Source organism: Choloepus didactylus, chromosome 4 (assembly GCF_015220235.1).
Source record: "Choloepus didactylus isolate mChoDid1 chromosome 4, mChoDid1.pri, whole genome shotgun sequence".
Taxonomy (NCBI): Eukaryota; Metazoa; Chordata; class Mammalia; order Pilosa; family Megalonychidae; genus Choloepus; species Choloepus didactylus.
Genome location: NC_051310.1, coordinates 92,802,289 through 92,821,259, shown reverse-complemented (window position 1 = coordinate 92,821,259; position 18,971 = coordinate 92,802,289). Strand labels below are relative to the sequence as shown.

The window sequence follows — 18,971 nt, the reverse complement described above, 5'->3', positions numbered from 1 at the left end:
TTTAACACACACAGGATTATTACTGGGCCTTTATCATGGTTCATCTGTTCATAGACTTCTTAGTATAGGGAACTGATGTCACTAGAATAACTGGCTGCCAGGGCAAAGGTGAGATAATATGTTTTATGTTGATTGTGAAATGAGATTCCTAGTCATAGTCTGGTGACAGTGAAGATTTGGAATAATTGTGATCCAGGGCCTTTAAAATTTTTTTTTTATTCTAAAGTAATATAGTGACTAAGACATCAGTAACATAATTTGTGGTCAAATGATATTCTGTAGTCAAGCAGACTGTCAGGCAGAATTGAAATGGTCCAACATACTTGTTCTCAGATATGTTTTGCTAGCATAACTGTAACATGGCCATGTCCTCATGTGCCAAATTAAACATGGAATATAGCCAGCAAGGGGCTAGGAATTGCCAAAGTTATTTTATTCCATTGGGCACCTGCTGTATCCAGTGTTCTTCACTGGTGAAGGCTGGTGCATCTTAGGTTTGTTTGGGCCTTTTTTTTTTTTCCTCCCAACTGGTTGTTGTCACTATGATCCATGGTCCTTGGAGGAAGATACAGTTTTTAGGAGATTACTTCTTATTGCTAAGCCATGATCCTATGTCAGTCTGCTTTCATCATGAAATTAGATAGATATTTTTAGATCCATCATTAGTAGAATTGCCATCTAGAGGACTTTCTTCTCATTTTCCAATAGGATCTTCATATCAGCTAACTCTACCAGGGTTCTTAGATGGCACTTTCTGGCTAACACAGGGAGTGCTTTCTTAAGTTTAGATGTTGGAATGAAGTTTTCTTTATCAACATCTGACTTGGCTTTGTAGCTCCATGAGAAGCCTGGTACAGGTGAATTCTGGAAGCCAGTTCCTTCTTCAGATACTTGATATGGGACTCTGATAACCTCATAAGGCTTCCAGAGCTCACTGATGCTTTTTTAGGTGGTCACTCTCTTTTGATAAGAAAGGATCTTAGAAACTTCAGAGATCTCTTAGTCTCCTCTTTTCCAGCAAGCACTTGGAGCTGTTTTAGGCTTGTCAGTTGCTAAAGGTGCTGCTATCTTGTCATTTCTGTCAAGGAGAGCCATAGTTCAAATCTAGTTCCTTTCTGAACCAATGGGGGAAAAAAAGGCTAAGATTAAAGAGAATATGGGGGGGGGGTTGAATAATATGTTCTATAGGGCTTATTATTTATTTATTTTAATTTTTTACTGTGAAATACAAGGTTTTACATTTGGGGTTCCCACTTGGTGTGTAAAGTGGATTCCTTTGTGGATACCATCTGTTGCTTAATAGACTGGAGATGAATTCTGCATCTCAGAACATGGGCTAAGGAGTAGGCTTTATTGGGGCCACTATTGGGAAAAGGAGAAATTTCCAAGAAAGAAAAAAAAAAGGCACAGGTCTCCCATTCTTCTTTTGCCCCAATGAGAGGTGTGCACAGCCAGTCTCTCCTGGAGAGAATCTCTCTACACCTCCCTCAGTGCTCTCTCTTTTTATCAGGAAACACTGTGCGAGTAACCTTACCAAAGAAGAGATGCACGAACTGCTTGTACCCCAGAAAATCTGTTTGAGTGCCAGCTGTAGGTTTTTCTGTAAATATTCTTTATCAAGTTAAGCAAGTTCCTTCTCTTCCTAGTTGCAAAGAGATTATAATCATGGCAGGTTGTTAAAATTTATCAAAAGCTTTTTCTCCATCTCCCAAGATCATCATATGGATTTTTTTTCCCTATTCTAATGTTTTTTAAACATTGGTGAAGATGCCCACTAAAGCAGTAAAGTAATTCCAGTCTGAACTATTTTATTGCCATGGCTTTAAAAGGAAATAAAAGGCCATAAAAATGTTGTTCTCCCTCATATGTCTTATCTTCAGATAAGTTCTATAAAGTATTTTGCTGCTGCTGCAAACTTTTATTTACAGTTTATAAAACTATTTTTAGTTGTTCACATGACACCAGCAAATGACCGTCCGTATCTCTTGAGGTTTTTGAAAAGTGATGACGTAAGAAGTCCAGATCCCATCTTCCTCACCTTTGGAATATCTGAAGGTGTCTTCCAGCAGGTGACTTTCTTTCAGTGGGAAATCAAGCTTTGCCTTTATATAGACCAGTTGCTGATTCAGGCATACCTTCTATTGATGGTAAAAAATCATGTTTTTACTCAGATAGGTAAAGGACCTCTCCTAAGACAATAAGAATATCACCTTAGTTCCATCCTTCTTTTTTTTTATTTTTTATTTTGAAATAAATTCAAAGTTATAGAAACAGTTGCAAAAACAATACTAATCCCATACACAGAATTCCATCATACCCTGACCCCCCTCCCCCGATAGCCCAATCCACCAACTTTAACATGCTGTCACATCGCTATTTCTTTCCCTCCCCCCCCTCCCTCCCTGTCTATCATCCATCATCTATTGCTCTGTCTTCTGAACATATGAGAGCTAGCTGCACACATCCTTGAACATACACTATAATTCACGTATACACTTCCCATGAACAAGAACATTCTTTTATGCAATCTCATTAAGCGCAGCTAAGTAGTACAAGAGATTCAACAATGATACAAAACTTACATTCTATATTTCCTTTACCTTATGTCTCAACTGTGTCCCTTTGAGCCACCTGTCCTCTATCCTCCAATCCCATCCAAGTTCATCCTTGGCATTCAATTGTCATCTATTTAGACTGTCTTTTTTTTTTTTTTTCAGTTGTGGAAACATATATACAGCCTAAATCTTCCCATTCCACCCCCTCCCTAGCCTTCCATTAGTGGGATTAATCACATTTAGAATGTTGTAATGCTCTTTCCTGACATCCATTACTAGAAATTTCCCTTCACCTCAAACAGCAACTCTACACTCATTTCTTAAGTCCCCATTGCCCCTTCCCCCATTTCTCTTAACCCAAACTCTACATTTCATCTCTATGGTTATATTCTCTGACAATTTCTTTGTGTTTACTATGGGGCTTAAAATTAACCTCTTAAATCCATATCAGTCTTGTTTTTCTTTGATACCACCTTCACTTCAATAGGACACATAAACTATGTTCCTATACTCCTCCATTCCCCTACCTTTATATAATTGTCTAAAATCACATGTTTTACATTGAGTTCAAAACCACTGATTTGTCATTAGAGTTTGTGTATTTTATATCATGTAGGAAGTAAATAGTGGAGTTACAGTTCAAAAATTATTGACTTCTATTTGTATTCCATTGTGGTTAGAGAATGTGCTTTGAGTATATTCCAAAATTTTTTTTTTTTTAATTTATTGAGGCTTGTTTTATGTCCCAGCTTATCGTCCCTTCTGGAGAAAGATCCGTGATCACTAGAGAAAAATGAGTGTCCTGGTGATTTGGGATGTAAGGTACTATATATGTCTGTTAAAATTCTCTGTATCTCTTTCTCCTTTCTTTGTTTTTCTGTTGGTAGGGCTCCCTTTAGAATCTGAAGTAGGGCAGGTCTTTTATTGGCAAAGTCTCTCAGCATTTGTTTGTCTGTGAAAAATTTAAGCTCTCCCTCAAATTTGAAGGAGAGTTTTGCTGGATAAAGTATTCTTTTTTTTTTTTTTTTTTTTTTTAATCTTCATTTTATTGAGATATATTCATATACCACGCAGTCATACAAAACAAATCGTACATTCGATTGTTCACAGTACCATTACATAGTTGTACATTCATCACCTAAATCAATCCCTGACACCTTCATTAGCACACACACAAAAATAACAAGAATAATAATTAAAGTGAAAAAGAGCAATTAAAGTAAAAAAGAACACTGGGTGCCTTTGCCTGTTTGTTTGTTTGTTTCCTTCCCCTATTTTTCTACTCATCCATCCATAAACTAGACAAAGTGGAGTGTGGTCCTTATGGCTTTCCCAATCCCATTGTCACCCCTCATAAGCTACATTTTTATACAATTGTCTTCGAGATTCATGGGTTCTGGGTTATAGTTTGATAGTTTCAGGTATCCACTACCAGCTACCCCAATTCTTTAGAACCTAAAAAGGGTTGTCTAAATTGTGCGTAAGAGTGCCCACCAGAGTGACCTCTCGGCTCCTTTTGGAATCTCTCTGCCACTCAAGCTTATTTCATTTCCTTTCACATCCCCCTTTTGGTCAAGAAGATGTTCTCCATCCCACGATGCCAGGTCTACATTCCTCCCTGGGAGTCATATTCCACGTTGCCAGGGAGATTCACTCGGAGTGGTTTTATTTGGATTTATTCTATTTGGAGTTTGCTGGGCATTTATGCTTTATGTATTTATATTGTGTATAAGGTTGGGGAAGTTTTCCCCAACAATTTCTTTGAATACTCTTTCTAGACCTTTACCCTTCTCTTCCCCTTCTGGGACACCAATGAGTCTTAAGTTTGGACGTTTTATTTTATCTATTGTATCCCTGAGATCCATTTTGATTTTTTTCGATTTTTTTTCTCCATTCTTTCTTTTGTTCTTTCATTTTCTCTTCTGTGGACTTCTAGGACACTGAGATGTTGTTCAGCTTCCTCTAGTCTCATATTGTGAATATCCAGAGTCTTTTTAATTTGGCCAACAGTTTCTTTTATTTCTGTAAGATCTTCTATTTTTTTATTTACTCTTGCAATGTCTTCTTTATGCTCTTCTAAGGTCTTCTGTATGTCGCTTATATCCTGGGCCATGGTCTTCTTGATGTCCTTTAAATCTTTTGCCATGTTTTCGTTCCTCGATTGTAGTTCTTTGATTAATTGTGCGAGGTACTGTGTCTCTTCTGAAAGTTGATTTGTGTGTTTGGAGTTGGATTCTCCATATCGTCTGGTTTTATCATATGCATTGAGATTTTCTGTTGTTTTTGGCCTTTTGGCATTTGCTTTGCTTGATAGGGTTCTTTCAAGTTGTGTAAAAAAAAAAAAAAAAACTATCTAATTTTTCAGAAACACAGTTTGGTGGCGTACACTTTCTCTAACTAACCAGCAGACGGCGTCTGTTTAGTCACCTATACCCCTCGAGTCAGTTCTCCACCTTGTCCCCATGGTGTGTGGGGAAATGATTCTTGTGGGGTTCAGTTGGAGAACTCAGTTTGGGTGTGTTGCTGGAGCCGTCTGCCCTGAATGTGGGGCGTGTGTACAGGTGGCCAGGGAGGAAGGACAGCTTTAATATTCAAATCCCCCAGGTTCCCAGAGATTCAAGTCCACCAAAAGAGTCTAAGCCTTCATTTAATTTCAGCCCCAGACCCTCTCTCTCGCTGTCCCACAAACCACCGGACTTGGCGTAGTGTCCCTGGTTTCTCCAAGCAGGTCCCCCCGCCCAGCCGTAATCCTCCAGGACCTCTGCCAAGGGAATGCCGTGCTATATCACCAGTGCGTGCCATCCCTCAAGGGAAGCCCCGGGCTGCCAGGCCGTGCCGGGGCGCTTTTAGCCTGATGCAAAAATGGCCGAATGGGGCGTCTCAACACCCCCCCTCCTCGCATAGTTCCTCCTTCCCAGCTCCGGGACAACTGGCGGGGCTCTGGGCTCTGGGCATGGCCCCAGGCAGGAGTTTATCCAGCCCTCCGGGGAGCCAGCTGCTAGCCGTGGGGTTTCTTTCTGCTTTCGGCTCTCCCCTCCGTTCCCCCAGCCCCAGGGGTATCTGCAGCAGGCTGTCTTCCAGGCCAGACACCAAGAGGCCGGCCCAGCCCCCTCTTCCTGTGTTTTATTGTGTGGTTCCCACTATCACAGCTGCAGCCGCTCCTGGGTTTTTCCCTGTTTTTTTTTTTTTTTTTTTTTAAAGAGCCCGTTGGTCTCCAAACGCCAAACCCTGGCTTTCTCAGACCGCCGCGCACTGCGGGTCTTCCAGCCAGCTTACTCACTCGTTTCAGAATGCAGACTCCCGGTTTCACCAAGTATACGGCCCCTGGGAACTAGCAGACCTCGTCCAGCTGGCGCATTGCTGTAACTGGTATTCTGGTTTTTATCTAGAGTTTTTCATGGAGGTGTTTTTTTTGCCCTGTCTCACCTAGCCACCATCTTAGTTTCTCCTCTAGTTCCATCCTTCTTAATTGAAGAATCTCTCAACTTTAAGTTTAAGGTCATAAACTCCCATCAGTCCCTAGGCCTTTAAGATCTGCATCAGATTGTCACGGAGTCTATAAGAGACTCATCTTAAATTCAAAGGCATAAGTAGGTTGAAAGTGAAAGGATGGGAAAAAATATACCAGCAAGTAGTAACGAAAAGAGAGCTGGGGTAGCTCTATTAATATCAGATGAAATATAATTAAGTCAAAAACTATTATGAAGGAAAAAGATGATCATTATATACCCATAACAGGGTCAATTCAACCAAAAGATATAACAATTATAAATATATATGTACCCCCAAAATATATGAAACAAATACTGACAGATTTGAAGGGCGAAATAGATGGTTCAACAATGATAGTAGGAAACTTTAATACACTACTTTCAATAATGGATAGAACATCTAGCCAGAAGATCAGTAAGGAAATACAAGACTCGAACGATATTCTAAACCACCTAGAAACCAATATATATAGAATACTTCACCCAACAGCAGCAGATACATTCTTCTCAAGGGAAAATGGATCATTCTCCAGGATAGACAATATCTTAGGTCTCAATAAATTTAAAAATATTGAATATTATACAACGTATCTTCTCCAGATATGATGGGATGAAGCTAGAAATCAGTAATAGAGGGAGAAATGGAAAATTCACAAATATGTGGAAATTAACTAATATACTCTTAGCTATTAAACAACCAATGGATAAAGAGGGAGTCACAAGGGAAATTAGAAAGTATCTTGAGGCAAATTAAAGTGAAAATATAACATATCAAAACTTACGGGATGCAGCAAAGGCAGTGCTGAGAGGGAGATTTATAGCTCTAAATTTAAAAAGAAGACCTCAAATCAGAGACTTAACCTCAAAACTGGGAGAACTAGGAAAAAAAAAAAAAAAAAAAAAAAGCAAACTAAACCCGAAATGAGCATAACGAAAGAAATAACAAAGATTAGAGCAGAAAGAAATGAAATAGAAAATAAGAAAACAATAGAATCAACAAAACCAAAAGTTGGTTCTTTGAAAAGATCAATGAAATTGACAAACCTTTAGCTAGACCCACAAAGAATGAAAGAGAGAGGACCCAAATGACTAAAATCAGAAGTGAAAAGGGGGACATTACTACTGACCCCAATGAAATAAAAAGGACTATAAGAGGATACTATGAACAATTGTACACTAAAAACTAGATAACCTAGATGAAATGGACAAATACCTAGAAATGCACAAATTACCTACACTGACTAAAGAAGAAATAGAAGATCTTAACAAACCAATCACTAGTAAAGAGACCAAATCAGTAATCAAAAACCTCCCAACAAAGAAAGCCCAGGACCAGATGGCTTCATGGGGGAATTTTATCAAACATTCCAAGAAGAATTAACACCAATCTTGCTCAAAATTCTTCAAAAAAATTGAAGAGGAGGAAGCACTCTCTAATTCATTCTACGAGGCCAATATCACCCTCATACCAAAACCAGATAAAGATGCTACAAGAAAAGAAAGCAACAGTTCAGTATCTCTTAACAATGTAGATGCAATAATCCTCAATAAAATATTAGCAAACCAAATCCAACAGCAAATTAAAAGAATCATACACCATGATCAAGTGGGATTTATCCCAGATATGCAAGGGTGGTTCAACCTAAGAAAATCGATTAATATAATTCACCACATTAACAGAATGAAGAGAACAAACCACATGATCATCTCAATTAATGAAAAAAAAAGCATTTGACAAAATCCAGCACCACTTCTTGATAACAACACTTAGAAAACTAAGAAGAGGGAAACTTCCTTAACGTGATATAGGGCATATATTAAAAACATCATACTCAATGGTGAAAGACTGAAAGCTATTCCTCCAAGATCAGGAACAAGACAAGGATGCCCACTGTCACCTCTGTTATTTGCAGGGTAAAAGATGATACTGAATTTTAAAAATTCACCTTCTGTGTGAGACCAAAGGAAGAGATGTTTCCTGTGTCCAAAATTTAAATTTTCTGTAGCACACACTCTAACTTACCCTGTGTAGCCAGTTTATTAAAACAACCTAAACACATGGAACCTAGAATAGGGAATGAGATCTTGTAATTCTGTATAGCTTAATGTAATACGCTGATACATCCCAGCGTATGTTGGGCAGATAACAAAAAGTATTTGTAAAGTCCTTTGAGGAACTAGAGAAAAAATATGGAACTTTTAAACTTCCCCACCTGGGTAATTTCTGATATTTTCTCAAGCATTAGGGAGTCCCAGTTGAATAAGCCAAGCCCTCTATCTTGAGGCTTGCTCTTATGAAACTTTTTTCTATAATAGGAAAGCCAAGTCTACCTATAGTTACGCCTAAGGGTCACTTCCAGAGAAACTCTTTTGTTGCTCAGATGTGGCCTCTCTCTCTCTAAGCCCAAATCTGCAGATAAACTCATTACCCTCCCCACTATGTGGGACATAACTGCCAGAGGTGTAAGTCTCCCTGGCAGCCTAGGCCATGACTCCCAGGGATGAGCCTGGCCCTGGCATCACGGGAATAAGAAAGCCTTCCTGACCAAAAGGGGGAAAAGAAAGATAACAAAATAAGGTTTCAGTGGCTAAGAGATTTCAGATAGTCAGGAGGCTGTTATGGAGGTAACTCTTATGCAAGTTTAAGCTTAATATTGCAGATTGCCAAGGTATGTCATGCCCCAACCAACAGTATTCCTGAAAACCCTAAAGAACATCCAGGGCTATATTTGAGACACTATAAAAGTTTCACTCACTAAGTTTATTTTTCAGAAACTTAAAACTTCCAGTTTGTTCCTTTGCCAGATAAGCCCTGAAACTCAGAGGTACTGGTCTCTCCAAGAACATCAACCAGTTCAAACCCCTACCCCATAATTGTCGACACCCCTTTTTCAACATGAAGAAGTTAGAATGGTTATTGCCTAAATATCCTTGAAAATTGAGAGAATAATCAAATGTGAGGGAGGAGATACAACAGAGAAGATAGTATTTAACAAATGAATGAATCATTATATAGATATTTCTTTTTAGTTTCTAGTGTATTAGAATAGCTAGAAGGAAATAACTGAAATTGTGGAACTGTAACCCATACCATACTTAGCAATTTGCTCTATAACTGCTTGTTAAATTATACTTTGAAAGTTATCACTTTTCTGCATATATGTTATGTTTCACAATAAACAGTGTTTTTAAAAAATGGACAGAAGACTTAGATATTTCTCCAAAGAAGATATACAAATAGCCAAAAAGTACATGAACAAAATGCACAGCATCATTAGCCATTAAGGAAACGCAAACCAAAACCACAATGAGATACCATGTCACACCCATTAGAATGGCTACTATTTAAAAAAATGGAAAATTATGAGTGTTTGAGAGGATGTGGAGAAATACAAACCCTCATTTGTTGCTGGGGGGAATGTAAAATGGTGCAGCTGCTGTGGAAAACAGTTTGGCCGTTCCTCAGAAAGTTAAGTGTAGAATTACCATATGACCTGGCAATCCCACTTCTAAGTATATACCCAAAAGAATTGAAAGCAGGGACATGGACAGATATTTGCACACCAATGTTCATAGCGATGCTGTCCACCATTGCCAAAAGATGGAAGCACCCCAAGCAACTGTCAACCAATGAATGGATAATATCTGGTATATACACACAGTGGAATATTATTTAGCAGTAAAAAGGAATGAAGTTCTAATACATTTGACAACATGAATGAACCCTGAAGACATCAAGTTGAGTGAAATAAGCCAGACACAGAAGGACAAATATTGTATGATCTCACTGATTTGAAATACTTAGAATAAGCAAACTGTCAGAATCTAGAGTATTGGTTACCAGGGGATCATGTGGGGGTAGAGAATAGGGAGTTAAGTCTTAAAATGTACAGAGTTTCTATATGGGATGATGGAAAAAGTTTTGGTAGTAGATGGAGGTGAGGCAGCATGACACTGTGAATATAATTAACAGCTCTGAATTATATATTTGAATGTGGTTGGGAAAAAAAAAGGGGTTGTCATGGATTGCTGCATCATTTCCCCAGAGCAGTGTAGCTAGCGTAGCAGACCTGTGTAAAGACCACGTGTGACTGAATTCCTGTTGCCCTGACAATTTTTTTTTCTTTTTTTCTTTTTTTTCTATTTAGACTGCTTTTTCAGCTTCCTAAAAAAATTTTTTTAGAATGTTCTCTATTTATCACTGCTTCTCTCTTCCTTTCTTCCTGTCTTGGGGAAAGTTTGTTCCATTCCAGTTCTAGAGCTAAGTTGTCTTCCTATGTCCTTCCCCAGCATGTACCATAATCTTCCCCCTTCAACTAGTCTGAGGTATCTTGATTTTTTCCTTCTTTTGCATATACAAATCTCCACAGATTGCCCAGTTTTACAGAATACTACCTTTTCTGTGTTTTTACTGCCCCTCTAACTGTAGTTCCATTTCCATTGTTCCATTCAAGGTAAATTTCTTGAATGATGAGTGATTTATACCGTTTTTCATTTCTACTTCATCTGTTCCCTTTCTAGAATCCTATAGTCTCGTTTTCACTTCTACCCAAAATTCATTGATGACCTAATTTTCAAATCCTGTGGTCATCTCCCAATCATCATCCTCTTTATTGTTTTTGCATTATTTGTTACTGTTGATCATTCTGTGGATCATTTCCTTCTTAATCCTTTTTCCACCTTTATTTCTGTGACCTAGAACGGTCCTGGGTTTTCTCCTATCCTCTTGCCACCTGTACCAGTAAGTTATGTTATCAGTCGTCTCTCTTCTCTCTCCTTTTCTTCATATTTCTGTCATAGGTTTCATCTGTTTCTCCAATTTAACTGTCATCCATGAAAGTAATTCCTAATTGGTATTTCTAGTCTTGATTTCCTATTCCTATAATTTCCAATTGTCTAAAGACGTTTCTTCTTAAATGTCATTTTAGTATCTTAATTGCTTCTTGCAACTTCTTTTCCAGAGCCATCTTCAGCTTGTGTCTCCTGAAAACTATTTCCTACCCCAGCTTCCCTTTTCCAGCGGTGCTACCACCATTCACTGACACGTACACTCAAAACCTTTCCTTGTTCTTCCTTGCCCACAGCATCTACTCAATCACTAAATCTTGTTGCTTCTTCCTTTAAAGTCTTATCTCTGGCTCTTAGATTTACCAATTTATTAACTATTTCACCCATTTGCTTTCTTCTCCCTTCGTATATAGACTTTTTTTCGTCAACTGTTTGAGAGTTGCAGACATCATGACTTTTCATCCCTGAATACTTCAGCATGTGTCTCCTGTGAACCAGGACATTCTCTTACATGATATGCATAGCATATTTGGGAAATTTACATTGACATATTGTTCTCTAATATATAGTTCATATTCAAAATTTCCCCAGTTGTCCCAATAATGTCCTTTATATCGCTCTCTTTTTTTAAAATCCCAGTTCCAATTATGGACCAAGCAATGCCTTTTGTTACCTCGATTCTTTATTTCAGTTGTCTGTTGTGAGGTTTTCCAACCTTAGTCTCCTTTCTTGTTGGCCCTGCTTACTGGAGTCAGATCAATTTTCCTAAAGCCACCCCTTAGATTAGTTGCTGCATTGATCTTAGACCTTTTTTTGTTCACCATTATCAAGACTTGAATCCTTGGCGAGGGGTTCAAGTCTCTTCACAGTTTGTCCTTATCCTAACTCTGAGTCTTACGTACCGTTTACTTCTTGCCAGATACTTTCTGTTCCAGCTGAAAGGACCACTCTTACTCACTTTGTAATTCCTGCCTCAGCCTTTTCATATCTCTTCATAACTGAATCCTGCCTATTGTTCAAGCTCACCTCAAACCCTACCACCCTAAAGCTTTTCCTCCTCACCCTAGCTTATTGTGATCTTTTTGTACTATGTGTAGTACTATTGCTCTCCTTATGTGACCTTAGTTTATGTATGTGTGCTTGTATGTTTTGTATCCTTGATTAGACCATCCTTATCTTTATGTGTACCCACGTACCCCTCGCTGATCTAGCACAGTGCCTTTTACTGAGTGGGGTAATGCCTCTTCAGGTGAGTATCATTAAGTAAAAGGCACTGCACTAGATCAGGAGGGATACATGGGTACACATAAAGAGTTCCCAGGTCTCTAGTCTCATAAGGTTGTTTATGATTTAACATGTTGCAGGTTGGATTAAGGTCCAATTTATTGCCTCTGGAGTAATCCTCAACTCTCCAGACTGTGCCATTTGAGCTTATCTTACTTACAGCAGTTGGTTTCCTTCTGCTTTCAGAAGCCCCCAGACAGCTCAACATCATGACTGACTTGTTATTAATTAAGGTGAATTGAGTTTTGTTAAAAGAAAACCACGTGGGTGCCGTAACATTCTGATCCACCAGTGTCTCAACAGCAAAGCCAGATTTGAAACTCAGTTGGCTTTCAAGATTTGGTCATCACTGTCACAGTTCAGAGGCTATGTCAAGGGATTTATGTAGCCTCTGTATAGATTTCAATCTGCAATGGACTGTCTCAGAAGAATTGGAACATACACTTCTGGGCTGGGCTGGGCCCAAGAAAATCTTATAGTATGGAATTTAATATCCCTAAAAACTGTAGGCCCTTGAAATGGGAAAATGCTGAGGGTTCATAATTGAAATGATCTGGTGATTCATAAACAGTAGTAGTGGATTATGTTTGTCAAACATGCTTTCTGGGAACAGAACTCTGATAACAAAGCTCAATAACTTATCTGTACCCTAGTGATGTCGAGGCATGTATTCTGTTTGCTAGCTTCTAGGAATGGAGGGATAGTAATGGACACATATTTTGGGTGTTTTCAGTGTTGAAGGAAGAGAGATTTTGGCCTTGAAGAATAGGACATCCTGGCTTGAGTTTTGATTCTTGTGAAAGGTGCTAGTTGGAATGTGTTTATGGTTTTCCTTTAACAAAACTCAATTCACCTTAATTAATAACAAGTCAGTCATGATGTTGAGCTGTTTGGGGCCTTCTGAAAGCAGAAGGAAACCAACTGCTGTAAGTAAGATAAGCTCAAATGGCACAGTCTGGATGTGTCTAAGAGAGAAAAGAGAGCCCTTCTCTGTTGATGTTTGATGGGTAAACATTTTGAGGCAGGATACTTTTCAAAGGTCAATATCTTATTCCCTCAGGACAACTGACAGAGACTAGCTGTAATAATTTCTTACATTTCCAAGATCTCTATAGTTTGCTAAAAGAAAAAAAAAGAAAAGAAAAAGAAGAAAAGGGCTAAGATTGCTATAAACACCACTTAGTATCTGCTACAGCACACACTCTTACTTTCTTTACTTGGACTTTGCACTGCCTCAATGCACAGTCTCTGATTGCCTACCACTTAATTATAGAGAACTTTTTGGTTTGTTTGTTAATCATTTCCTTATTATTGATTGAGGGCTTTGGGGTGACAGTATACACAGAGACAGCAAAATTTGACCTTTAGAGTTAGCTGTTTGATATCTGCCCTTATAAATGAAACCTAGTGTTTGTCAAGATTATAGTCAATGACAGAGCTTATTACCAATGATATTACTTGGATATGTTGCTCCATATCACGTTGGTTGCTGATTTGTAAGTACTCTAAAAGGCTGTAATTGAGATTTGACTCTACTTGCCATTATCCCTTATGATAGAAAAGAGGATTGGCCCAGTTTCTGAGCTATGAAACAGAATTTCTTGATCTCTGGCAGAGAACCGTTTGCTAGGCTTGATGTTTCCATCAGTGGAGATAGGCTAGGCAATACTTAACTCCAAAATCCCAATGGCTATAACAAGGTTATTTCTCACTCATGCTTACATGGCCACTGTGGGTCGGCAGGCTGTCTCTGCTCATTGTAGTTACTCAGGGATCCAGGCTGGTGGAAATCCTCCTCAGCATGTGCGTCTACATGGGCACTTGTGTGTTGGCATTGGCTCTTAAAGTGACACACCCCATTGCATGTACATTTTACTGGTCAAAGCAAAGTGGTCAAAGCCCACACCTAAGCTGGTAGGAAAGTGCAGTCCTACCGTACACCCAGAACAGAGAAGAACCTGAAATATTTTTTAATATTACAAATGACTACCACAGTTTTTCTTTTATTTTCTTGGAAGAAAAGCTGACATTGTGCTTTTATCACTGGTACAGTAGGGAACCTAGAAAGTTTAATATTGGAAAAATAGAGGAATGCTCTTATAAAAAGGAAACATGGCTGAATCTGAGGAAAAGGCATCTCTTGTAGCAGCTTTTCTGTTTATCCAAAAGAATATTTGGTAATTTGGTATTTATATCCCAAATGAATTTATGGTGACTTAGGAAATGAAAATTTCCTCACAGGCTTAATTGCTTCCATATGTGGGAGGCAGTTGCTTCATTCCTTATAGAGGTTCTCCTCAAGTCATCTATCCTTACCTTGCCTCTCTGACTTTGGTAAAGTACTAATTAATGTCTGTTGAGAATTTTTGTCTTTTTTCCTCTAATTACTGGACAACAAACATTTATTAAGCATTCAATATGAGAAGGACACTTTTTATTTAATGATTCTTGATAAGAAGTAGAGAGAGAAGAAATGGGACTTTGAAGAAATAGCTGCTTCTGAGTCTAGACTGAATTGAAGATGGGCAGGGTAGATGGTGGCCCATCTGCTCTTTTGGCTGATGGTCTGGGGTCCAGATAAAGGAGCATGTCAGGCAGCCGCTGACTGAATGCTGTGGCCTGTGTGCTGCCTGTGAGATGTGCTGAGTATAACAACAAATGCACAACTGGCTGAGCGCCACAGGTGTGACTTGCCCTAAGTCAGATAGCAGGGGGAGAAAACACCAGCAATTCAAGGTAAAGATCAATGCCAAGTGAGAAAAAGAGCAGCAAGGGCTCTATTAATTCCTGAGTACAGAAATCATCAAGGAAAGGGAAATTAATGTTGACTAAACAGCTGCCAAATTCCAGGCACTGTGCTACTTACTTTATTCTCAATTTTTTTTTTTTAATAAAGTAGGTGGTATTAACTTCTGTCACAGATGCAGAAGAAGGTGAGGCTTATGCTAAATTGCCCGAAATGTCAAAATCCATGTTTTTTCTACTAAACCACAGACTTTAAGGATTTTTAAACATGCCTGTTATGATAGATATCAATGTATATGCCCTCCCCCCTACGTGGGATCAGACACCCAGGGGAGTGAATCTCCCTGGCAACGTGGAATATGACTCCCGGGGAGGAATGCAGACCTGGCATTGTGGGACTGAGAACATCTTCTTGACCAAAAGGGGGATATGAAAGGAAATGAAATAAGCTTCAGTGGCAGAGAGATTCCAAAAGGAGCCGAGAGGTCACTCTGGTGGACACTCTTATGCACATTTTAGACAACCCTTTTTAGGTTCTAAAGAATTGGGGTAGCTGGTGGTGGATACCTGAAACTATCAAACTACAACCCAGAACCCATGAATCTCGAAGACAATTGTATAAAAATGTAGCTTATGAGGGTGACAGTGGGATTGGGAAAGCCGTAAGGACCACACTCCACTTTGTCTAGTTTATGGATGGATGGATGAGTAGAAAAATAGTCAGCCAGGTCGGTACCACAAGATAGTTTCAGCAGCTCATAGCAGAGGGATGCTCAGGCCCAGCTTCCTCTGATTTGATTGCTGAAAGTTTGCTGCCAGGTCATACTATCACAGCCCAGAGCTGGGCACATTTTTGCCCAATCACTAACTGTATAAATGCCTCCCTTTGGATCTGATGAATTCCCAGGTCTGAATTTACCCTGTAAGTATATTATGTTTAATGTTGGTTATAGAAGTGTCGGAGGAGTGGAAGATTCCCTCCCAATTCCCAGGGAATCAAAGCAGACTTTTAGGCTGCTGCTCCTTTTCCTTCAAGTGGAGAAAGGGGCACATGCCCCGCAGCTCTGTTCTTGGCACCCTGCTCGCTCTTCTCTTTATGCAGTCATCCTTGAGCACTCATCCACTTTGGTACAGATGGGTCACAAAACTGATTCTGACCCAAGGTGAAGGCTTGTGTTTCCAAGAGTGTACAGCACCTCTTCTTCTGCATGACCTGCCATCACTTCAGACTTTGTGTACTCAAGAACAGTCATTTTCCCTTCCCTGCCCCACTTCCATTCCCACCTACCCCTCTACCCACTTACCCCTCACCTATCATATTCTCTTCTCAATTTTCCTATTTCTGCGAGCCATACCATTTTTCTTCAGGGTGTGAAATCTCAGGGATGCTTATTTTACCTTCTACTTCTAAGCAATCACCAGATCATATTGCTTCTCTTTCAATATTTCTTTCAGGCCTACCTCTTCCTTTTCTTTTATTCCCTTCTTTTTTTCTTTTTTTTTTTTTTCTCTTCCCATTACCTGAATCTAGGCATCTAAATCTGAAGCTCTAGGTGACTGTAGCAACTCTCTCCAGTTTTTCCCCCAACCTCCCTTACCGCAGTCCAGTCTTCCATAGAAAACCACATTTCTCCCATTTTTCCTTCAATCTATATTCTTCTTTTTGACCTCCAAGGATCTCTGGAATGTGGGCCTTCTCAGCCCTCAGGCTCACTCTGCTCTAGAACAGAGTTCCCTCTTGCCCATCAGACATGTCGTCTTCTGTCTTCCACATATTCCATGCTAATTCTTACCGTTTTGCCTTTGCCCACGCCACTTACTGACTCTGGAATGCCCTCACCTCCTCCTATCAACCTTTCCAGATTTCAAGGCCCAGCTCAAATTTTACCTTTGGCAAAGCCTTCTCTGCACTTTAGTGTTGTAGTTCTCCAAACTATTTGTCTTCTTGATTATGTTCTAATGGTTTTTGCCCTTTAATTGTTTCTAATAGATTGTAAACTCCTTTGGAATAGTATCAGTGATTATCCATGCAGTACAGGGCAATCTAAAATAGTTGATTGGTTGGTGTATAATGCTCATATGTTCTAATTCTGTGCTTTTTCATTTTCAAAATACTTTCAGGTTAGTATCTGATTAGCACAGATAGAGGCCTATTTTCAGAAGCTAGATTCTAATTGGACCTTGAATTTCAAGTTGCATTCTATGCAATACTCACTAGTTTCAGAGTGGGCCTTACTCAGCTTTTCCTGTGCTTCCTTGGGGAGATGGAGCCCACTGTAGCGATTCTTAAGAAGGACATGCTTCACTCCTTTCCTCCTGCCTTCATCAGAACCCTTATGAATGCTGACATTGAATGACTGAGAGAAGTACATTATGTAAGTGAGTTCTTGTGAGTGTAGAATAGATAGGGGACCACTGCCAAAAGGATAAAGCTGAAGGCAGCCCCTTAACATGGCATACAAAGGAAGGCCTTCATCATCTCTCCCAGCCTGCCTCTCTAGCCTCACCTCTTACCATTTCCTGCTTTGAATTTTTTGCTTCAGCAACACCAAACTATGTGCATAGCTTGTCTTCAGGGATGCTTTATCTTTGTAAGTTTTTGATCCAGTACATAAAGAATTAGAGAGGACAGAACAGAGCCCAGGACTGTTTCATGGGGAATGCTGTAGAAACCAGGAACCATGAGGATGGCGATCTCCTTAGAAACAAGTTTATGGATCTAGGTATGGCATTTGGAATTATTTCTTGATGGTCAAATAAATTGTGCTTCCCTTGTCAAACTGCCTGACATTTGATCAGATTAGGCAGAGAGACAGAATCCTCAGATGGAGGGCAGGGACTTATTCTTTGTTGCTCCAGAAGACATGGGTAGGGCCAGGGGATAGAAATGGTTTGATGCACATTGTACTCAATACAGTTAAGAACTTTCTGACAGTTCTGCTGCTCAATAGTAGACTGAGCAGCTCAGGAATAATAGTGTACTCTCCCCACTGACGTGAGGGATCTACTCGGTCACGAGCGCCAAAGAATGGATTCCTGGATTGGGAAGTAGATTGGACAAGATGACTGATTATAATTACAGCATTACCTTGCATTCATCTAGTACTTACTAAGTGTCAGGCACATAAAAGCTAAGTGTTTTATATACAGTGTCTCATTTATTTCCTGCATCATCTTATTTTATCCTTAGAATAGGCCTGAGAGGTAAGAACTATAGTTCTTTCATTTTACAGATGAAGAAACTAAGGTTTAAAGATATGAAATCTCAGTTTCTCTGAGATCAGACAGCCAGTAAGTGGCAGAGCCAGAGTTTAGATCCTGGACACTCCAGTTCTGGAGCCTGCACTCTGACTACTGTGCTACACTCTCCTTAACGCCCTCTCCTGCTTTAGCATTCTAAAACTGGAAAGAGATATATTTGAATCATGTCATGTTTTGTTAACAGATAACCAACAAAGAGAGGATAAAATTAAAGAGGGCAAAGCCTGGACCTTTTTTGATGCCCAGTACTGTGCTTAACATTTGAGACCAGTATTGAAAACAGGCAAGAGATGAGGGAGGATGAAACAGTAGGCCAGAGAAAAAGTCTTGCTAGAACATTTTTTAAAAAAAATTACTTCAGAGAATTCTGACTCATTATAGGAATTAGTTTAAAAAAAAAAAAAGGAAGTAATGATCTGCAGCAAGTGCTTGAGTGCTATAGTCAGCTATACCTCAAAGAGTATAAAGTGTTAAGCCAGTGAATGAACAATGTTTTTATTAAAATAATAATAATAATTAGTAGAGCATTAAGAATAATCGAGTTGCTGGACAATATGCCATTCACTCGGCCTGGATGCCTTCTCCATTTCAGTTAGTTTTAAGGCCCAGCCTCCTCTAAACTTCTATAGCATTTTGTACTTGGGTCATGGTACTTACTGCGGTCTTCCTTTGATTACAGTTAATGTTTAATCTTCCTTGCTTGATTCTAAACCATTTGAAGACAGAGTCTATGTCTTATCTTCATTTCCTCCTTCTAGCTCTTAACATCTGTGATGTTACGCATATTTGAAAGTAGTCATTGTTACAGATCACATTCTTTGAGTGGAAATAAGTGAATGTCTTGAAT

General features: G+C 39.2%; 1 protein-coding gene across 1 annotated transcript in view; it reads left to right on the top strand.

The window, feature by feature from the left end:
• Nucleotides 1-18,971, top strand: part of AP3S2 (adaptor related protein complex 3 subunit sigma 2) — a 79,959-nt gene that overhangs the window by 36,125 nt on the left and 24,863 nt on the right. The window lies entirely within an intron of this gene.